The 19545-nt window shown below is 42.2% G+C and overlaps 2 protein-coding genes across 2 annotated transcripts in view; one reads left to right on the forward strand and one right to left on the reverse strand.

Moving 5' to 3' along the window:
* atp8b4 (ATPase phospholipid transporting 8B4) overlaps positions 1-10774 on the reverse strand; it is a 232260-nt gene extending 221486 nt beyond the window's left edge. Inside the window, exon 1 of the mRNA XM_069910766.1 lies at positions 10694-10774. The gene's annotated coding sequence lies outside the window, so the exon portion shown is untranslated. The remainder of the gene's footprint in view (positions 1-10693) is intronic.
* Positions 10775-16876: 6102 nt separating this feature from the next.
* LOC138749443 (WD repeat-containing protein 72-like) overlaps positions 16877-19545 on the forward strand; it is a 249326-nt gene continuing 246657 nt past the window's right edge. Inside the window, exon 1 of the mRNA XM_069910776.1 lies at positions 16877-17065. The gene's annotated coding sequence lies outside the window, so the exon portion shown is untranslated. The remainder of the gene's footprint in view (positions 17066-19545) is intronic.

Below are 19545 nucleotides of genomic sequence, written 5' to 3' on the forward strand. Positions count from 1 at the left end.
TCTTTATACACTAGCCAAATGCCATCTGAGTGCTATTTCTTACTTAGAAACATAAGTACCGCTGAAAATTTGAAGGATAAACTGAAAATGCTGCAAGTAGCAGCAAACTAGGCAACAATAAAAACATTTCAAATGACTAAAGGACAGTTGCTATTATTAGCAAGCAATCTGAACACTTCCCATAAGAATGGAAGCTCATGTTAGTAGACCAGTTTAACTTGAGCAGCTAATCCCTCTTCCTATAAAGAACAGGAAATGTGTGGGTGGACTGAGTTTCCATTGAGCTCTTGCCTGGAATCTGTTGTTCTATTTGTGTATCTTGTTCTGCTGAACCTGGTGGAAAACAAAACTATATCCAACTACTATGGAGAATTGTGCTTGGTTTAATCATCTCATTTATTAAAGCAACAATACAGAATCTACACTTATTAGCAATTTTCATAGTCTTTGGAAGCTTTGGTAATTTTTTTCTCCAGGTTTGTGAAAGGTGATCACTCAGAAATAAGGCAGTTGATTTTTGAAGAGAAAACTTCCACAAACAGCAAGAGAATACAAACAGCCCTTACACCTGCCCTCTATTCCCTTGGTTGTAATGTTTAGATTAATCTTGCTTCTACAAGAACAAGTCTTCATAGACTTCATTTCTTGGTCATCAAGTGTTTCTTAAGTCACCATGATTCTCCATAACATGGTAGGTGAAGAAATCTAGATGATTTTATGTTGGGGGGGGGGGTCACAACAGCTTTTCATGTCGCCTCATGGTGCACCTTCAATTGAAAGTAGTCTCTGCAGGCAATAACAAGACCCATTGAATGTTCACTTAGAGCATGAGGTATTGGTGAGAATTGTAAGGAAAGCTCCCTGATCTCTGAATCTTACCTCAGAAGTCAAGAGGGACCATTCAATGTCTTATCTAATGCACAACAATCCATTTTCAAAACTTGTTATTTCATTACGTTTAGCATTCAGCAGTTGCATTGGCTTTTTAATCAATAGCTTGACAATAAAATCTATTAACAATTTTTTAAAAATTTAAAAAACAGCATTTTATATTTCATTTTTCCAATTGCATAAATGAATGTTATCTTCAAAACTGTTTGGAGTAGCACATTGCAAACCATCTGCAATAAAAATACTGTGGGGGAAAATGTTTCCAAACCATCAATGAACATGATCCTAAATTTTGTCATGATTCTACAAGTTTCCATAACATTGTTTTATGGGGTCAATACTTATTTAATAACTTTAGTTATTTTCACTGCCCTTTGTAACCAATAACCATTGCATTTATTCTTCACTAAACTAATTAAATATGTAATCATATCTGAAGAAGTTGAACATGCATTCAGTCAACCTAATTGCATTGACCTTTTGACTCTGGCTTGAAGAAATCAAAGCTAAATTGCTCTCTCTAAGCAATGTACTTTATTCTCAAGAGACCACATTTAAAAAAAAAATTATATATATATAAACACAGATTTGTATAATTGAAACGGTAATGGTACATGATTCATTTCCATACCCCACCTTTTAAAGTCATCAAATCAAGCTGAGCTTCTTGCACCAGTACAACATGATGAAAGTGTTTTCTAGTCCTTGGTGCAAACATTCAAACAACGATACATATGCTGGACAAGTATTTCATCTCTACCAATAGATATAAATATGGCTTGTGAATGAGTGTCCTCGATGATTAGTGTGATCAGTTCCTTTGGTCATTCAGCATTCTCACTGCCCATTGGAATAAACTGTTACTCAGCCTGGAGGTGCTGGCTCTGATCCTCCTGTTTCTCTTTCCTGATGGGAGCAGCTGAAAGATGCTGCATGCAGGGTGGAAGGGGTCCTCAATGATTTTGTGTGCCCTCTTCAGACAACAATCCTGGTCAATCCCCTCCATGGAGGTGAAGGAGACCCCAGTGATCCTCTCTGCCAGTCTTATGATCCTATGGATTGACCTTCCATCCATTTCTCTGCAGCAACTGTACCACACTGCGCTGCAGCCAGTCAGGATGCCTTTGCTTGAGATCCCGTAGAAGGTTAACAATGGTGGCCAGTAACCTTACCCACTTCAGTCTTCTTGGGAAGTGCTGTTGTGGCTTCCTGACAAGTGAGATGTGTCCATGATGGACACCAAGGAACATGGTGCTCTCCACTCTCTCCATTATAGAGTAGTCATTTCTGGTCCTCCTGAAATCCATGTTCTCCCATCACATAATTTCCCTTCTGAATAGCTCCTCTTGTCTTTAAACAGCCCATTTCAATTCCTAACTACTTTTAAAAACCATAAGACATAAAAATGAGTTGTCTTAGCAAATAGAATCATAGAACACAACAGCACAGAAAATGGGCTCTTCAGCCTGTCTCATCTGTGGCACACTATTATTCTGCCTAGTCTGTGACCTGCACCCAGGCCAGAGCCCTCCATACCCCTCCCATCCATGTACCAATTCAAATAGGTCTTGGGTCAAAACTGTGTCCACATTCACCACTTCAGCTGGCAGCTCCTTCCACACTCTCACCACTCTGAAGAAGTTCCCCCAATGTTCCTCTTTGGGGAGGATTAGAGAATGGCAAATGTTGTCCCTTTTTTTAAAAAAAAAAGATAATGGGAAGAATCCTGGGAATTTTAGGCTGCTGAGTCTTGCCTCTGGTGTGAACAGGATCTGAGCATTTGGAGAAGTGTAGTTGGCTCAAGGATAGTCAGCATAGCTTTGTGAAGGGAAGGTCATGCCTCATGGGGTTAATTGAGTTTTTTGAAGAGCTAACAAAAGAAATTGAGGGTAGTAGATGTGGTCTGTGATTTTTTTTTTGTAATTTATTTTTATTTTTTTAAATTAAAAAAAAATTTTTAAGCAAGGCATTTGATAAGGTCCCCCATGAAAGACTCATTCTGAAAGTCATGAAGTATAGGATCCATGGAACCTTGGTTGTGAGGATAATAAATTAGTTTGCAGGTAGAAAGCAGAGATGTAGTGGAAGGGAAGTATTTTGCCTGGAGGCCAGTGACTAGTTGAATACCACAAGGATCTGCTCTGGGTTTTTTTTTCTCTCTCTCTCTATCCAAGATGAAGAGGTGGCAGGATGGGTCAGTAAGTTTGCAGATGATACAAAGGTTGGAGGAATTGTTGATGTAGCTGAAGGTTGTCAAAGGTTATAAGAGGATATAGACCGGATGCAGAGTTGGGCAGAGAAGTGACAGATGGAGCTCAATCAGATGTGTGAGGTGATGCATTTTGGAAGGACAAACCAGGAGGCTAAGTATAGGGTTGATGATCAGTTACTTAAGAGTGTGGATGAACAAGGGGACCTGGGGGGGAGGTGGGGGGGGGAGGTGGGGGGAGGTGGGGGGGGAGGTGGGGGGGGGAGGTGGGGGGGGGGAGGTGGGGGGAGGTGGGGGGGGAGGTGGGGGGGGGAGGTGGGGGGGGGAGGTGGGGGGGGGGAGGTGGGGGGGGGGGAGGTGGGGGGGGGGAGGTGGGGGGGGGGGTCCAAAACCATACATTGTTCAATGCTGCTGCACGTTGTTAGGATAGTTAAGGCGGCCTATGGGATGCTGGGCTTCATTAATTGGGGGATTGAATTCAAGAGGAGAGAGGTCATGTTGCAACTCTTCAAATCTCTGGTGAGTCCACACTTGAATATTGTGTTCAGTTCTAGTTGTCTCATTATTAGAAGCTATGGAGAAGGTGCAGAGGAGACTGCCTGGATTGGAAAATAAGTCTTGAGGCAAGGTTAGTAGAGCTGGGACATTGGAATGAAGAATAATAGAGGTTTACAGTAAAATCCCAGTATCTGGCACCTCTGGGGATTGGTAGATGCTGGATAAGTGTATTTGCTGGTTGCTTGAGATTGTGTTGTGTAAATTGGGAACCAACTGTGAAGTGGCACCAATTTTAAACTCTGTATTTTTTTAAATCTATTTATTCTTCCATTATTTTTTTTGCTAGATGCTGGAGGCTGCTGGTTGCTTGAATTTCAAATAATGGGGATTTTTCTATATTTGTGGGCCATAGGCTTATGCGCCTGTTTTAAACTCTGTATTTTTTTAAATCTATTTATTCTTCCATGATTTTTTTTTGCTAGATGCTGGAGGCTGCTGGTTGCTTGAATTTCAAATAATGGGGATTTTTCTATATTTGTGGGCCACAGGCTTATGCGCCTGTTTTAAACTCTGTATTTTTTTAAATCTATTTATTCTTCCATGATTTTTTTTTGCTAGATGCTGGAGGCTGCTGGTTGCTTGAATTTCAAATAACAGGGATTTTTCTATATTTGTGGGCCACAGGCTTATGCGCCAGAAGGGCCTGTCTAAAATACAATACACAATGGCACAGTTTGTATAGCAGTTAGCCAAATGCCTTTACAGAACCAGCAATCAGGACTGGGGATTCATTTCTGTGCTGTCTAAGGAATTTGTATGTTCTCCCTATGTCTGTGTGGGTTTTCCCCAGGGGCTAAGGTTTCCTCCCACTGTTTGAAATGTACTGAGGGTGAAGGTTAATTGAGTATAAATTGGGTGGTTTGGACTCATGGGCCGAAATGGCCTGTTGTGTGCTGGATGTCTAAATTTTGTAAAAAATTTAATTAATTTTTAAAAATATTTTTAGTCTGCTTATGTATGCTGTAAAGGCATCAGTGATCCCAGCCCCAAGAGTAACCACTTTCTACCTCCCTCCAATCTGAAAAATAACTATTGGCCATGGGTCTGTTTTCCATCCTTGATTCAATTTGTTATTGAAAGCAGCTCTTGACCTTTTTCTGGTTCAATTTTGCTGATCAGTTCCTTATGCGAGACTTTATCAAATATCTAAAAATCCATAGAAAGAACAGCTGCTTCATATCCTTCGTCAACCCTGTTATTGTTGGTCTAAAGCAATTAGTATTGAATAATTTTGCAGTTGCTTCCCTCATTAACTTGATATCAGCAAATGGTGATTATTTTATTTCCTGATTAAAAGCTCCTCCACCACAAAAGTTAAGCTAACTGATTGCTGTTTTTCCCTTTTGAAAGGGAACAGCATTTGAAATTCTTCAGCCCTTTGACATCTCCACTGTACCTTGGAAGGTCATTGTGAGCCCTTATCTAACCCAGACTCCCACTTTCTTCACCAGTACTGGAAAGGTCCTATTCAAATTCAGTAATGGAAGACAGACAGGAAATTGCAGATGCTAGGAATGGTGGAAGTTTTGGGCAGAAACCCTTCAGTGTGACCTGAGATGTGGTTTTGGGCCTAAATGCCATCCATTCTTTTTTCTCCCATTGATACTGCTCAACCTGCTGAGTTTCTTCAGCAGTTTGTGATTAGTTTCAGACAGATTGACTTAAGCCTGGTCACTATTTGGGTACTAGGTGTTTCTGAATTGTAATTTTTCACCCCAGTTGTCATCTCTGCTATATTCACCTATGGAAAAATGGCAATCAAATCATAAAATATTTTTTCTAATGGAGTCTTAGTGTAAACCATACGACTTGATGCTGAATTGTAAACATAGCAAGTCTTAGATGGTTTCGGATTTTAAATTTACCATCATCACTCACCCCACTTTGAACTGGTTACTTTCAGAAGTAAAAATACAAGTCTACAGACACCATGATGAAGTAAAACACCATGATGGAGAAACTCAGCAGGTCAAACAGTGGACTTTTATGTTGCAAAGATAGATAGATAACTAATGTTTTGGGCTTGAGCCCTTCATCAAGGTGTGGACAAAATGTGGGCAGGTGCCCAAACTAAATTGAGGGGTGGGAGGAGTTGGGGAAAGGTTCCTGGATTTTAATTATGAATTATTAGATGTGATGAGTATTTTTCAAACCATGAGGATTGTTCTTGAAGAAACAGTTTCACCAAATGAAATCTGTTTTTGTTTACAGTTCTTGGAGGGTTTTCCCCAGAAAGTCAGAATCCAGAGTTCAGCTCTGGGTGAGTTCCATGCTGTTAAGTTGACATCAGTGAACCAGTTTCACTGGCACTCAAGTTGCATCCACCTCAAATTCCTGGATGGTCTTCACTTCGTGCGGAGTACCTGTCAGCCTCTCCGCGTAAACCCTCTGAGCCTGCACCAGTTCCCAAGCTACTCGAGGTGTGCAATCAATCATCATCCTGAGAAGTATGACTTTCTCCATGAACAAATGGGAAAATGTCTATTTTCCTCCTGTTATCTAAACTTGCAGTCAGCCATCAGATCTATGAATTCCATACAATGCAATGATTGCATGAGTGACTGAGGAGAATGGGAGAGGGCCATTAGAGGAAAAATAGATGCTTTCCAATTTTATTAAAATAAAAATTTGCTTGTTTCTAACTGTTTTAAAATGTCTGTTTAAACCCCTCTGTTTCTACCCCTCAGTTTCACACCTCTCCTTCAACCCATCATGAAGTTAGAGTATGAATCAATCATTTTTCACAACAATCATTTCAATCAACCCAAGTGGCTCTGGGAACCCTGGACATGATCATGCTTTTCCAGTGAAACCAAGATTTGGAGCCACCTGCTTTTTTTGCAATGAGTTTTTATGTTCCCTCCAACAATTGCTTTGTAACAGGGTTTCAGTAGTTGTATCATGAATCTTTCAGCTCACTGCCAAAGGCAGGTTGACTGTAACATAGGTACGAAGCAAGCACACCTCATTATTCTCCTGTCCAATAAAGATTGACCCAGGATGAACACATAAACATACAGATAGCAGGTTTTCCTTGCCTGAAGAAACTCATCTCAAAAATGATTAAAAATATAATTGGGGGGTATGATGTAAAACATTTATTTTTAATGTACCCAAATAACATTTATTGAATTATTTGACAGTTTAAGTTTTGAGTTGGTGTATATGAACCAGAGAGCACTGCAGCACAGAAAGAGACCATTTGGTCCTTGTCTGTGTCAAACAATTTTCTGTTGTCCCACTGACCTGCATCTGGTTATTATTCCTCCATACACTTGCCATCCATGTACATGACCAAATTTTTCTAAATTGTCAAAATTGAGCCTGCATTTACCAATTCATCTAACAGCTCCACACTCCCATCACTCTCACTGAAGAAGTTCCCCTGCAGGTTCCCTTTAAACTTCTCCCCTTGACCCATGTCTTCTAGTTTTTCTCATCTGCCCTTGGTGGAAAAAGCCTGTGTAAGTATTGTAAATCATGGGGAATATTTACAAAATTTAACTTTTCATTTTGCCATTCAAGAGTGTCATTATATAAAAGAAAAAGCAGTCTCAATCCTGGAGGTATGCTGGTGAAGCATTACTATGTTTATGTGAAATGAGAATCCCTGAAGGATGTCCTTTGGTTAATTTTCCTCTCTGCTAAACCAGAGAGAAGATTCCACCACCTGGTTATCTGATCAAACTTTTTTCTGACAACATTTAGCTAGAAAATTTGACTTGTGCTACAGTTATAACGTACACAGAGCTTGGGTACTACTGTGTTCACAGCATTGCATTTGCCTCCTTCACCACCAAATCGACATTCAAGTTTACCTTCAGGTATTCCCTGCATGAGCATTCCCAGGTCCCTTTGCATCTGGGTATTTTCAATTTTCTTCCTATTTAGAAAATAGTCTGCCTGTTTATATTTTCCACCATCGTGCATGACTGGATACTTTCCGGCATTGTATTTCATTTGCTATTTACCTGGCCACTCTCCTCATCTGTTAAGGTGCATCCCTGTTTCCTCTACACTACCTGCTCCTCCACCTGCCTTCCTATCTGCAAACTTGGCCACAAACCCATTCATTCCATCATCTGAATTATGAATGTAAAGAAGTGCCCCCAACAGAGATGCATAGGAATTTATTTTCAGCTAGAGGGTGGTGAACATGGAATTTGTTGCCACAGGCAGTTGTGGAGGCCATGTCTTTGGGTGTATTTAAGGCTGAGATTGATAGGTTTTTGATAAGCCAGGGCACCAAAGTTTATCCTGATGACAAAGAATTACCAAGGACTGGCTGCAAAGCAAAATGGTACTACACTGCCCTCTACAGAATAGTGGAAATATTGCTGCAGTTTGTAAAATGAAACTATCTGAAGCTGATTGAGATGCTCTTTTGGATAATTTTCCTCTGAGAAACTAACAGGGGATTCATCCACTTAAATTTGATCAGGGATTATGCTAATAAAATTAAGAAAACAATGAGGAAAACTGTTTTCATCATGGAAACTTTTAGTTAAACAATTTGTCCAATTTAATTTAATTTTTGTAAAATTTCAATTGGTATAACAATCAGAAATTCATTGTGCACATAAAAGGATTGCTTTCAAGTTGAGACACATTGATGAAACTAATTACTTTAAATTTCATAACATCATTGAGAGTTAGGTCACTATTTGAGTGGTGACATAACAACCTTGCAATCAACATTAGGAAAAATAAGGAGCGGATTGTGAACTTCAGGAAGGGGAAATCAGGAAAAAAAACACAAATCAGTCCTCAAGGAGTCATCAGGAAAGGGTTAATTTCTGGGTGTCAACATCTCTGAAGATTTGCCTTGCAGGTTCCATGTCAATGGAATCATGAAGGGTTGCCAATGTCAAGACTTTGAGGATCTTGAGGAGATTTGGTATATCACCAAAGACAGGTACTGTGGAGAGCATTCTGACTGGTTGCATCACTGACTGGTATGGAGGTGCCCAATGCACAGGACAGGACAGGAATAGACAGTGCGGAGAATCGTGAACTGGGCCAGCGCCACACTGGCACAGGCCTTCACTCTACCCAGCACACCTACAAGAGACAGTGTCTCAAGGAAGCAGCCTCTAGTCTTAAGGACCCTCACCACCAAATCCATGCCCTCTTCACAGCACTGCCATCAGGAAGGAACTGCAGGAGCCTGAAGATGAGCACGCAGTGGCACAAGGACAGCTTATTCCCCACTGCCATCAGATTTCTGAATGGACACTGCCTCACTCTCTCTTCTTTTGGACTAATTTATTTATTTTTAAAATGTCATTTTTAGCAATATTTACACCTGTGGTGATGCGGCAAAAACAACTAATTTCGTGACATGATCACAATGATAAATTCTGATTTTGATTCTTTGGTGACCAAAAAAGACTTGGTGAAGCAGAAATAATCTTTTCTCTGTTTTGACTTCTAGATCCAAGCTGGCTGGGAAGTGAAACCAGCATGTGCATCAGATATAGATGGAGAATGAGAATGCCATTTCCAATGGAAATGAATCACATGAGGAACAGCAAGAAGTATCAGTCTGTGCCCATCACTATATTTTAAGGAAGTATCTTTTCAGAGGGCACTGGATATTCTTTGAACATCAAATAATTGGTACTGAAATGTACAGGTGCCCACATGAATGGCGAACCTCTAAATCAATCATTTGACTAAAAAGGCTGTGAATGACGGACACACACTCCCTTTTTGTTTATTAATGGAGTGAAACCAAGTGAATCAGCAAACATCTCCCACACTTGCACCAGGAAGCACAGTGTTAAAATGAGGACAAAAACCGAGGAAGGAACTTCTCTGGAGCTTTGTTTGTACCTTGCTTCCGAAGGACCTCATAGCTAATGAATCAGCATTGGTCACCATTGAGAGGTCTGAAACATTGGAGGTAATTTATGTACAGTGATCCCACATGAGAATGATTTGAGCTGCCAGTGGTGATGCACTCGTGCCCTGTATCCTATAAACACACCTACACAGGGGGAATTTGTATTACAAATTGCCATTTAGAAGTTTGGACTCTATATTAACCTTTCCCATCGTTGGTTCAGCAGTCAGATTTCCAGGAGCCAACATCAAAGAATAGATTTTCTAGCTTCTGCGTTAATGTGAGAATTTCAATTTTTTTGTTCACAGGATGCAGGCATTTCCAGCAGTGATTTTGTATTGTATTATTGCAATACTGAGGCGGGTCTGGACTCGCATATAAATCAGGTAAGTAAAGACAACAATCTTCTCTCCCTAAAGGAAATTGGTGAACTTCAGGAATCAGTGGTTTTATGGCTATAGTTATGAGGCTATTTTTCTCCTTTAAATTCCAGATTTTATTTAACTACTTGAATTTAAATTCCCGAGATGCCAATGTAGGATTTGAACTTGGTGGGCAACTCTGACTGCCAGTTGCATAGTTTAACAACTACCCCATGTACTTGTACTTGTACTGACTGTTCAAAATTATTGGCATTTACCAGCAAGCTTAACATTTAATTTTATTTGCAACAAGATACAGCGAGAATGGTTCTTCTGCGAACTGACCAACAGTATACAAAGTATAGAATTACAATGAAAAGGAACATCAATCAGCACCCAAGCAAGAGCAGCATCTTATGGGGTTCATTCAGGAGCCTGATGGCTGCAGGGAAGAAACTATCTTTAAGCCTGTTGGAATGTGCTTTCACACTCCCTCCCATCAGATAGAAGAGAGTGTGATGTTAGTTCAGTATGTTAGTTGGAGTTCCTAGGCAGTGGGAGATGTAGATGAAGTCCTTTGAGGGGAAGAAAGTTTTTTGTTATATTATGAGCCACACCAGCGACTGGGGTTTGAAACTGGCGCTGTCTGTAAGGAGTTTGTCCATTCTCCCTGTGTCTGTGGCTTTCCTCCAGGAATTCCCATTTCCTCCCATCCTTCAAAAACATTTGAGGCTTGTAGGGCAACTGGGTGTAATTGGGCACCACTGGTTTGTGGGATGATGGGATCTATTACCATGCTCTGTCTATTTTTAAATGTAAATTCATTACCTTCTGGAGCTTCTGATCTGGAGTCAAGTAGTTACCATACCACACTGATTCATCCAATGGGCGAGCTTTCTGGTGGTGCACCTGTGGAAGTTGTTGAAGAAGGAAGAGATGCTGAATTTCCTTTGTCTTTTGAGAAAGTAGAAGCATTAGTGCATTTTCTTGACAATTGTGTCAACATGATTGTTCCAGGTTAGGTCATTAGACAATGTGGTGATATATAATTACACCAATAGGTCACCAGGGGTAATCCCGGTGACCTTGTATATAAAGCAGTCCATCCCCATATTTTATTCAGAATATCTTCTACATCATTGAAGAGAACAAGTAGATCCTAGGTTTAATACTTATGATTACATCTATCACAGAGCACGACTCTCAAGAGTTATAAGGAATTCTTAAGGCAGGTGGTGAAAAGTGAAGTAACATGTGTTTTCCAGACTCTGAATACAGTAAAACCCCTGTTATCTATAATACAAGCCACCTGCAAAAAAAAAAACCCAGAAAATATAAATTTAACATTGGTGCACCTTGCTGTTAGTTCGCCAATCATACAACACACAATCTCAAGCAACTGAGAAATTCACTTATTCAAATTCTACCAAACGCCATAGGTGCTGAATACCAGGGGTTTTGCTGTACATTTTTAAAAACAAAGGTATTGCATCCTGCTATAAATCCATGGATTCATAGTACACACAAAGTGGTCTTTCAAATAACCAGAGAGGTGCAAACCATCAAGGACCCATTTATTGTGATCCAAATTTTACCTTCCTGTATATTCCCATCACCTCACTCCAGATTCTACCACTCACTGATAGGTCAACTGGTCACTGTAAATTGCACTTGATATATCAACCCATGTCCATTTGGGATGTGGAAGAAGCTGGAGCACCTGGTTGGGGGGTGGGGGGGGGTTTCAATTAGCCATAGGAAGGATGTGCAAGTTTGATCAAGACTGGATCAGACAACAGGGATGAACCTGAGTCACTGGAGCTATGAAATGGCCGCTTGACTCACTGCAATGCTGTGTCATCCATGTTGATTTATTGATAGTGAATGGCACTGTGGAGATAAGTTTCTAAATTCAAACTGAAGGGTCTGAAAATTGAGAGTTATCTTGGGGTTCAAACCCTAAACTTGCATGAGCAAATATTACTAGGAAATAATGCTGACTTAAGCAACCACCAATTGTAAAATTGGCAGGTTGGGTTGTTGAAGGAACTTGATGTCAAATGAGACAATGTGATTGAGATCAAAATTGTAGGTGAGGGAACTAAAGAGAAACAATAAGAGGATCTTTACCTAATGAGTTTAAGATCAGCAATGAGGGAACGTTCTATGGATTAGTGCAGCCCCCACCCCACTTGTATGTTTTTTATGTAGTCAGTAAGAGAGAAGGAAGGAAGAAACTAACTAAACGACTACTTCACAAGGAAGGGGGGGGGTGCCATGAACTTTCAGAAGAGTCCTTAGTAAAACAAAATTGAGAATGGCTGAATTAGAAGGGTGGGGGAATTTCCTTTTATTATCAACAGATTTAATATCTTGCATTTATAACAATTCATAAAGTTCAAATTAATTGTCTCCTCTTATCCAAAATTAGTTTCGTTCATCTTTGAGGATTGGCAAGTGTGGGATTGAATGAAGAGGGAGAAGGATGAATCTAATTGTCCAGTAAAGTGACCCCTCATTTTAAAGAGCATTTTCTCTAAACTAACAGACACATGAAACAACCAAATTTGAAGAGTGGGAGAGTAAATGAAATATTAATGGAATGTTCACTGAACATTATCTGTGGAATTTGTTGTCACAGGTTGTTGTGAAGGTGGAGATTAATAGGTTCATGATCAGCTCGGGTGTAATGATATGGATTGTACATAGTCATTGGCCGGTAAAGGCACGGGCTGGCCCACCCGCTGATGACACTCTCCCCTGTGGCCTAGGCCATAAAGGTCGAGCCACCTCTCCCTTCCCTATCTTGGATCTGGGCCAGCTTGTCTTCTGTACAATAAAGCCTATTGTTCCCCCCAGTCTTTGTCCTTGTGGTTATTGGGGCAACTGGTAGTACCCATCACAGGGCTTTAAAGGTTAAGGGGAGAAGGCCAGGCAGTGGGTCTGAGTGGGGAAAATGGATCAGCTCACGATTAAATGGCAGGGCAGACTCGATGGGCTGAATAGCCGACTTCTGCTACTACTGTATGTCTTGTGGTTATGATAATTAATAACTTCATCAAAGCCTTTTAATCTGCGGATGATTTGACGTAAGGTGCTTTCACCCTGGCAAAATACAGAGAACGTGTGGAGCCTTGATTTTAACATTCAGCAGAAAGAACACTTTTGGCCCATCTTGTCCATGCTGACAATAATGCTACATTAAGCCTGTATTGTTTTGTCTTTCCCCTCCAAATTCTGTGAAAGCAATCCCAGCAAGAGAGTTAATGATTACATTTTGTCGTCTTATTTGTGTAGGAAAGGATTTAAAAATACTATGAGTAATGATTCAGATAGGGCTGGTGTTTAAAGGCATTGCGAAAGAAATACTGCCATACATCAGCGGGCAAAGCCATTTCTTTAGAGATTGCCACATGAGCAAGACTTGCATTATTAAGTTACTGACTTACTAAACTTAACTAAGTTTCTCACATTCATTTTCCAACACATGTCATTACCAAGGTGAGCACATGAATAAAGTTCAGATTTGTGGTGTTGACCAATGCTACAGGTTCATGATCTTTCTTTTGTCCAGTTGTAGATCTTCAACGAAATTTGTGTAAACAGTATTTCATCCGATCTGTTTTGAAGTACACCAAGCTGGAATCTTGAAAGAAATTCAGACTGCAGAACTTTTGTTTTGTATAATCTTTAGTATCATGCAACCTTGGTCAGTTTTTTGTCAACTGTTTATTCACTGTCTTTTGGATTCCATATTTGACCTGGACTGTAGAACCTCATAGTGTAGAAGACAAATTTTTCACAAGTAATGCATGGATTTGCATGTTTGTGACAACTCGCAACAAACATAAAGAATGAGTTAAAGAAATAAAACAGATTTTGACCAGCATTTTTAAAGAAAAATTGGAGGAGAGCTTTATTTGCATTGAGTCTGGGTTATATGCATTGTAGATGGGTCTACTTTTGAACCACTGCAGACCATGCAAGAGTGGTCTATCTCTCAAGGCATTAGATGGGATGGGTATGGTACAAGTGCCAGTGAAGCAGTCTAAGATAATAGTTAAGATCCTGCAAAGGAAAGAGTGAGTATCCAGTAAGGAGGAAAAAATGTTCTAATCACATCTATGAATGCAGAGAGTGGAACCAATGTACCAGAATTTTTTAAGAGGGTGTGAAACTTGAGCATTTTTATGCTTCATCCTAGTGTGGGGAACTGATTACACCCCACCTAAGTGGAGATGGAGATGCATCAAGATGTTGTTTGTGACACCAAGCTGTTCTGCTGTCGTAGCCACCACGTTTCTCTGTAAGCCAATGGGGATCAAAAGCATGATGATTGCTTGTGATATGATGATGGTACTCAGGGAGGTGATTTGGTCTTTCTTTATTGGGGATATTGATTCTTAGGTATAGGTTAATTGGGTGTAAATTTGGCAGTACAAACTCGTGGGTCAAAATGGCCTGTTACCTACTATATATCTAAATTTGGGCAGCATGGTTGGTGTAGCGGTTAGTGCAACATCTTTACAGCACCAGCGATCAGGACCAGGATTCTAATCCTGCGCTGTCTGTAAGGAGTTTGTTCTTCCTGTGTCTGCGTAGGCTTTTCCGAGGTGTGGGGGGGGGCTCCAGTTTTTTCCCACTGGGGGTGTAGGTTAATTGGGTGCAAATTGGGCAGCACTGACTTGTGGGCCAAAATGGCCTGTTACTGTGCTGTATGTTTTTAAAAATTGTGATTATGAATGTCTGTGGCCCCAGAATATATTGGGAAATTAACCATGGAGAAAGTAATGGAAGGTAGTTTGGTAAAGAAATGGCTGCCACGCTTGACATCATAAACCACCACTGTTTCCTCTTATGAGACTGCCCTATTGACACCAGTTTTGTGATTCTACTTTGGTACCTCTGTCACCTCTCAAAGTACTGAACTCTTACAACCATGATAATCAGGTGCTAAATTAACCTGAATATCATCGAGGAGTTTACTCGTGAGTCGGCCATTTGATCGCTTTTTTTGTAATCATTCACGTGATCTGTTGACCTGGTCTATTTATTATCTATTAACATGGTCCATGTTACTTTTGAGAAGTTCAAAGTGAACCATCATCTTTAATTTCTGCAGTCCATGTTCCCCTGTGCAGTTTGGTAGACTGTCCCTGAATTTCAACCTGATGACAATGAAGGAACATTTCCAAGTCAGGACAGTGGACCATGAGAGAGAAACTGCACACAGTAGTGTTTCCATCCACATGTTTCCCTTTTCGTTCAGGGCTATCAAAGGAGCTTTAGCAAGTTGCTGCCCTGCATTCAGTACACACTGCAGTTAGAGTTGTGATGCTGGAGACGGTAACATTCTTCCAGCACATGGGGTGGCATGGTTAGTAGAATGCTGTCACAGTGCCAGCAACCCAAGTTTGAATCCAGCACCGTCTATAAAGAGTTTGTTTCTCCCCATATCTGCGTGGGATTCCTCTGGGTGCTCAGGTTTCCTCCCTCCATTTGAAATGTCTCGGGTGTTGTAGGTCAACTGGGTATAATTGGGCAGCAAGGGCTGGAAGGGCCTTTTACCATGCTTTATGTCTAAAATTAAATTTTAAAAATTGAAATTTAAAATTGAAATTTAATGGCTGATTTCAGAAGATCGTGAGATAGCACTAGGTTCATTTGATGATTCTCAAACTAAGCATGACTTTGCCTCCCTTGAGGGGGAAATAGTTTCACCATCAATTTATGACAGATTGAGGGGATTATGATCCTTTCCAATCCAGGAAACTTTGAATTATTGCCATCCTTTTCATCAAGGTTCTGCGCACAATTATCACCAGGGGTGATGGTGTTCATCACGTCTTCCAACATGTGTAGGTGGCAGAGAATGTGCATCTTCATTAGAGAAGAATTTGATGAGTTGATGCTTTTACTTCATGATTAAAGATTTTACTTTCGATGGATTCAAATGCACTAGATTGAATCATGATATATGTGGTGAGATGTGAACTGGTTAGATGAGAATATAAAATGGAAGTTGCATTGATGGTCAGAATTTCACTGAATGGTGGGATGGGCTTGAGGGACCCAGTGGACTGCATCTTATCCATATGTTTGTGCAAAAGCAGAGGTTCATCAGGCATTTTCTACCACGCACCAATTGCATCAAATATCATCATTACCTGCACAACCTTCTCTTTGGAATGTTGCTGGGGCCTGAGAGCAACCACATTTGGCAATTCTGGGGACAACAATGCACTGCACTGTCCTCACTAAGGGAAACCAAGCCTATCTTCTGCCCTTGGGATACAAACAGTGATAATATCCAGTTAATTAACCACTCTCATGTCCCTCTAACTCTCCAAAGGATTTGGTCCTCTGATTGGCCATTCTTCTTCTCCCTTATACCTTGGTGACCTTGCCTTCTGAATCCTGCCTAGAACTTGAACAGGACACCTCTCTGTAGGTAAAATGTAATGGTAGTCTAGGCCTGGTAGGGTGGTGGTGGTAGGGGACAGCAGCAGTGCCTTTTTCAGCAGGGAATTCCTGACCAGAACTGTGACTGAAATGGTAGGTGGTAGGTTTTTTTTGGGGGGGGGGGGTAGCATATAGGGGCCTGTTCTTGTCTATTACTGTTTATAGACTAAACCATTCAGGAAAGAATCTAGCATCTTGAATAGGAAAGCATATCAAATAGCTTTACACATGAAAATCATTCTTCGGGGTACTGCTAACTTAATGATAAAATGTTGGTCTGTTATACTTCACCCTTGTTCGTCACTAAAAACACACACTATCTCCAGTTTCGTCCATAACTGCAGCCAGAATCTCTTCAGTGACGTAGCCTTTACAAGGTGCCACTGTTAATCTGATTAAAACTTACCCACTGTTTTCACAACTCTACCTTCTGTGTTTTGCATGCAACAAATATTTGACAGCAACGCCCACATCACAGCAAAGGGAAAACCACCAGTTCTGTGGTAAATTCTAACAGCCCTTGCATAAATTTAAATAGCTGAGCGGGTAGTGGATGATTACACCAGATGCGAGGTGTTGGGAAATCCACTGAATTTAAGCAGGAGTCTGGACTCTCAGTGGAAGTTGCTGAATTGGGAGCGTGGGGGCTGGCTGTGTGATTGTTCATTTTTTCTCAGCTGCCTTGTCTGCATGGCTTTTCCTAGTTACTAAGAGTTCCTTGAACAGTCTACTTTTCAGGTGAGTGACAGTGTATGTTCCATATTAGTGGTTCTTAACCTCTTTCTTTACACTCACATTTCTTTTTTTTCTTTGGCTTGGCTTCGCGGACGAAGATTTATGGAGGGGGTAAAAAGTCCACGTCAGCTGCAGGCTCGTTTGTGGCTGACCAGTCCGATGCGGGACAGGCAGACACGATTGCAGCGGTTGCAAGGGAAAATTGGTTGGTTGGGGTTGGGTGTTGGGTTTTTCCTCCTTTGCCTTTTGTCAGTGAGGTGGGCTCTGCGGTCTTCTTCAAAGGAGGCTGCTGCCCGCCAAACTGTGAGGCGCCAAGATGCACGGTTTGAGGCGTTATCAGCCCACTGGCGGTGGTCAATGTGGCAGGCACCAAGAGATTTCTTTAGGCAGTCCTTGTACCTTTTCTTTGGTGCACCTCTGTCACGGTGGCCAGTGGAGAGCCCGCCATATAATACGATCTTGGGAAGGCGATGGTCCTCCATTCTGGAGACGTGACCCATCCAGCGCAGCTGGATCTTCAGCAGCGTGGACTCGATGCTGTCGACCTCTGCCATCTCGAGTACCTCGACGTTAGGGGTGTGAGCGCTCCAATGGATGTTGAGGATGGAGCGGAGACAACGCTGGTGGAAGCGTTCTAGGAGCCGTAGGTGGTGCCGGTAGAGGACCCATGATTCGGAGCCGAACAGGAGTGTGGGTATGACAACGGCTCTGTATACGCTTATCTTTGTGAGGTTTTTCAGTTGGTTGTTTTTCCAGACTCTTTTGTGTAGTCTTCCAAAGGCGCTATTTGCCTTGGCGAGTCTGTTGTCTATCTCATTGTCGATCCTTGCATCTGATGAAATGGTGCAGCCGAGATAGGTAAACTGGTTGACCGTTTTGAGTTTTGTGTGCCCGATGGAGATGTGGGGGGGCTGGTAGTCATGGTGGGGAGCTGGCTGATGGAGGACCTCAGTTTTCTTCAGGCTGACTTCCAGGCCAAACATTTTGGCAGTTTCTGCAAAGCAGGACGTCAAGCGCTGAAGAGCTGGCTCTGAATGGGCAACTAAAGCGGCATCATCTGCAAAGAGTAGTTCACGGACAAGTTTCTCTTGTGTCTTGGTGTGAGCTTGCAGGCGCCTCAGATTGAAGAGACTGCCATCCGTGCGGTACCGGATGTAAACAGCGTCTTCATTGTTGGGGTCTTTCATGGCTTGGTTCAGCATCATGCTGAAGAAGATTGAAAAGAGGGTTGGTGCGAGAACACAGCCTTGCTTCACGCCATTGTTAATGGAGAAGGGTTCAGAGAGCTCATTGCTGTATCTGACCCGACCTTGTTGGTTTTCGTGCAGTTGGATAATCATGTTGAGGAACTTTGGGGGACATCCGATGCGCTCTAGTATTTGCCAAAGCCCTTTCCTGCTCACGGCGGAACCAGCAGAAAAGAACAAGTTCTACACCGACCTGCGCAACCTCATCCAACGTACCCCTACAGCCGACAAGGTTGTCATCCTGGGCGACTTCAACGCTCGTGTCGGCAAAGACTCAGAAACCTGGCCAGGAATCCTGGGCAAGCATGGCGTCGGCAAGTGCAACGACAATGGGCGCCTCCTGTTGGAGATCTGCGCAGAACAGCGGCTTGTCATTACAAACACCCTTTTTCAGCAGAGGGACAGCCTTAAGACCACCTGGATGCATCCCCGATCCAAACACTGGCACCTCCTGGACTACATCCTGGTGCGAGAAAGTGACAAACAAGATGTGCTCCACACCAGGGTCATGCCTAGCGCGGAATGCCACACTGACCACCGGCTGGTTCGCTGCAAGCTCAACCTTCACTTCAAGCCAAAGCCCAGGAACAATAAAGCCCCCAGAAAGAGGTTCAATGTTGGAAAACTGCAGTCAGACGAAGCGAGAGGAAACTTCCAGGCAAACCTCAAAGCAAAGCTCGACGTTGCAACCCGCCTCACGGACCCGTCCCCTGAAACCCTCTGGGATCAGTTGAAGACTACCATACTGCAATCCACTGAAGAGGTACTGGGCTTCTCCTCCAGGAAAAACAAGGACTGGTTTGACGAAAACAGCCAGGAAATCCAGGAGCTGCTGGCAAAGAAGCGAGCTGCCCACCAGGCTCACCTTACAAAGCCGTCCTGTCCAGAGAAGAAACAAGCCTTCCGTCGCGCATGCAGCCATCTTCAGCGCAAACTCCGGGAGATCCAAAATGAGTGGTGGACTAGCCTCGCCAAACGAACACAGCTCAGCGCGGACATTGGCGACTTCAGGGGTTTCTACGAGGCTCTAAAGGCTGTGTACGGCCCCTCACCCCAAGTCCAAAGCCCGCTGCGCAGCTCAGACGGCAAAGTCCTCCTCAGCGACAAGATCTCCATCCTCAACCGATGGTCAGAACACTTCCAATCTCTTTTCAGTACCAACCGCTCAGTCCAAGATTCCGCCCTGCTCCAGCTCCCTCAACAGCCCCTAAGGCTAGAGCTGGATGAGGTTCCCAC

This window comes from Narcine bancroftii, chromosome 14 (genome assembly GCF_036971445.1).
Source record: "Narcine bancroftii isolate sNarBan1 chromosome 14, sNarBan1.hap1, whole genome shotgun sequence".
Taxonomy (NCBI): Eukaryota; Metazoa; Chordata; class Chondrichthyes; order Torpediniformes; family Narcinidae; genus Narcine; species Narcine bancroftii.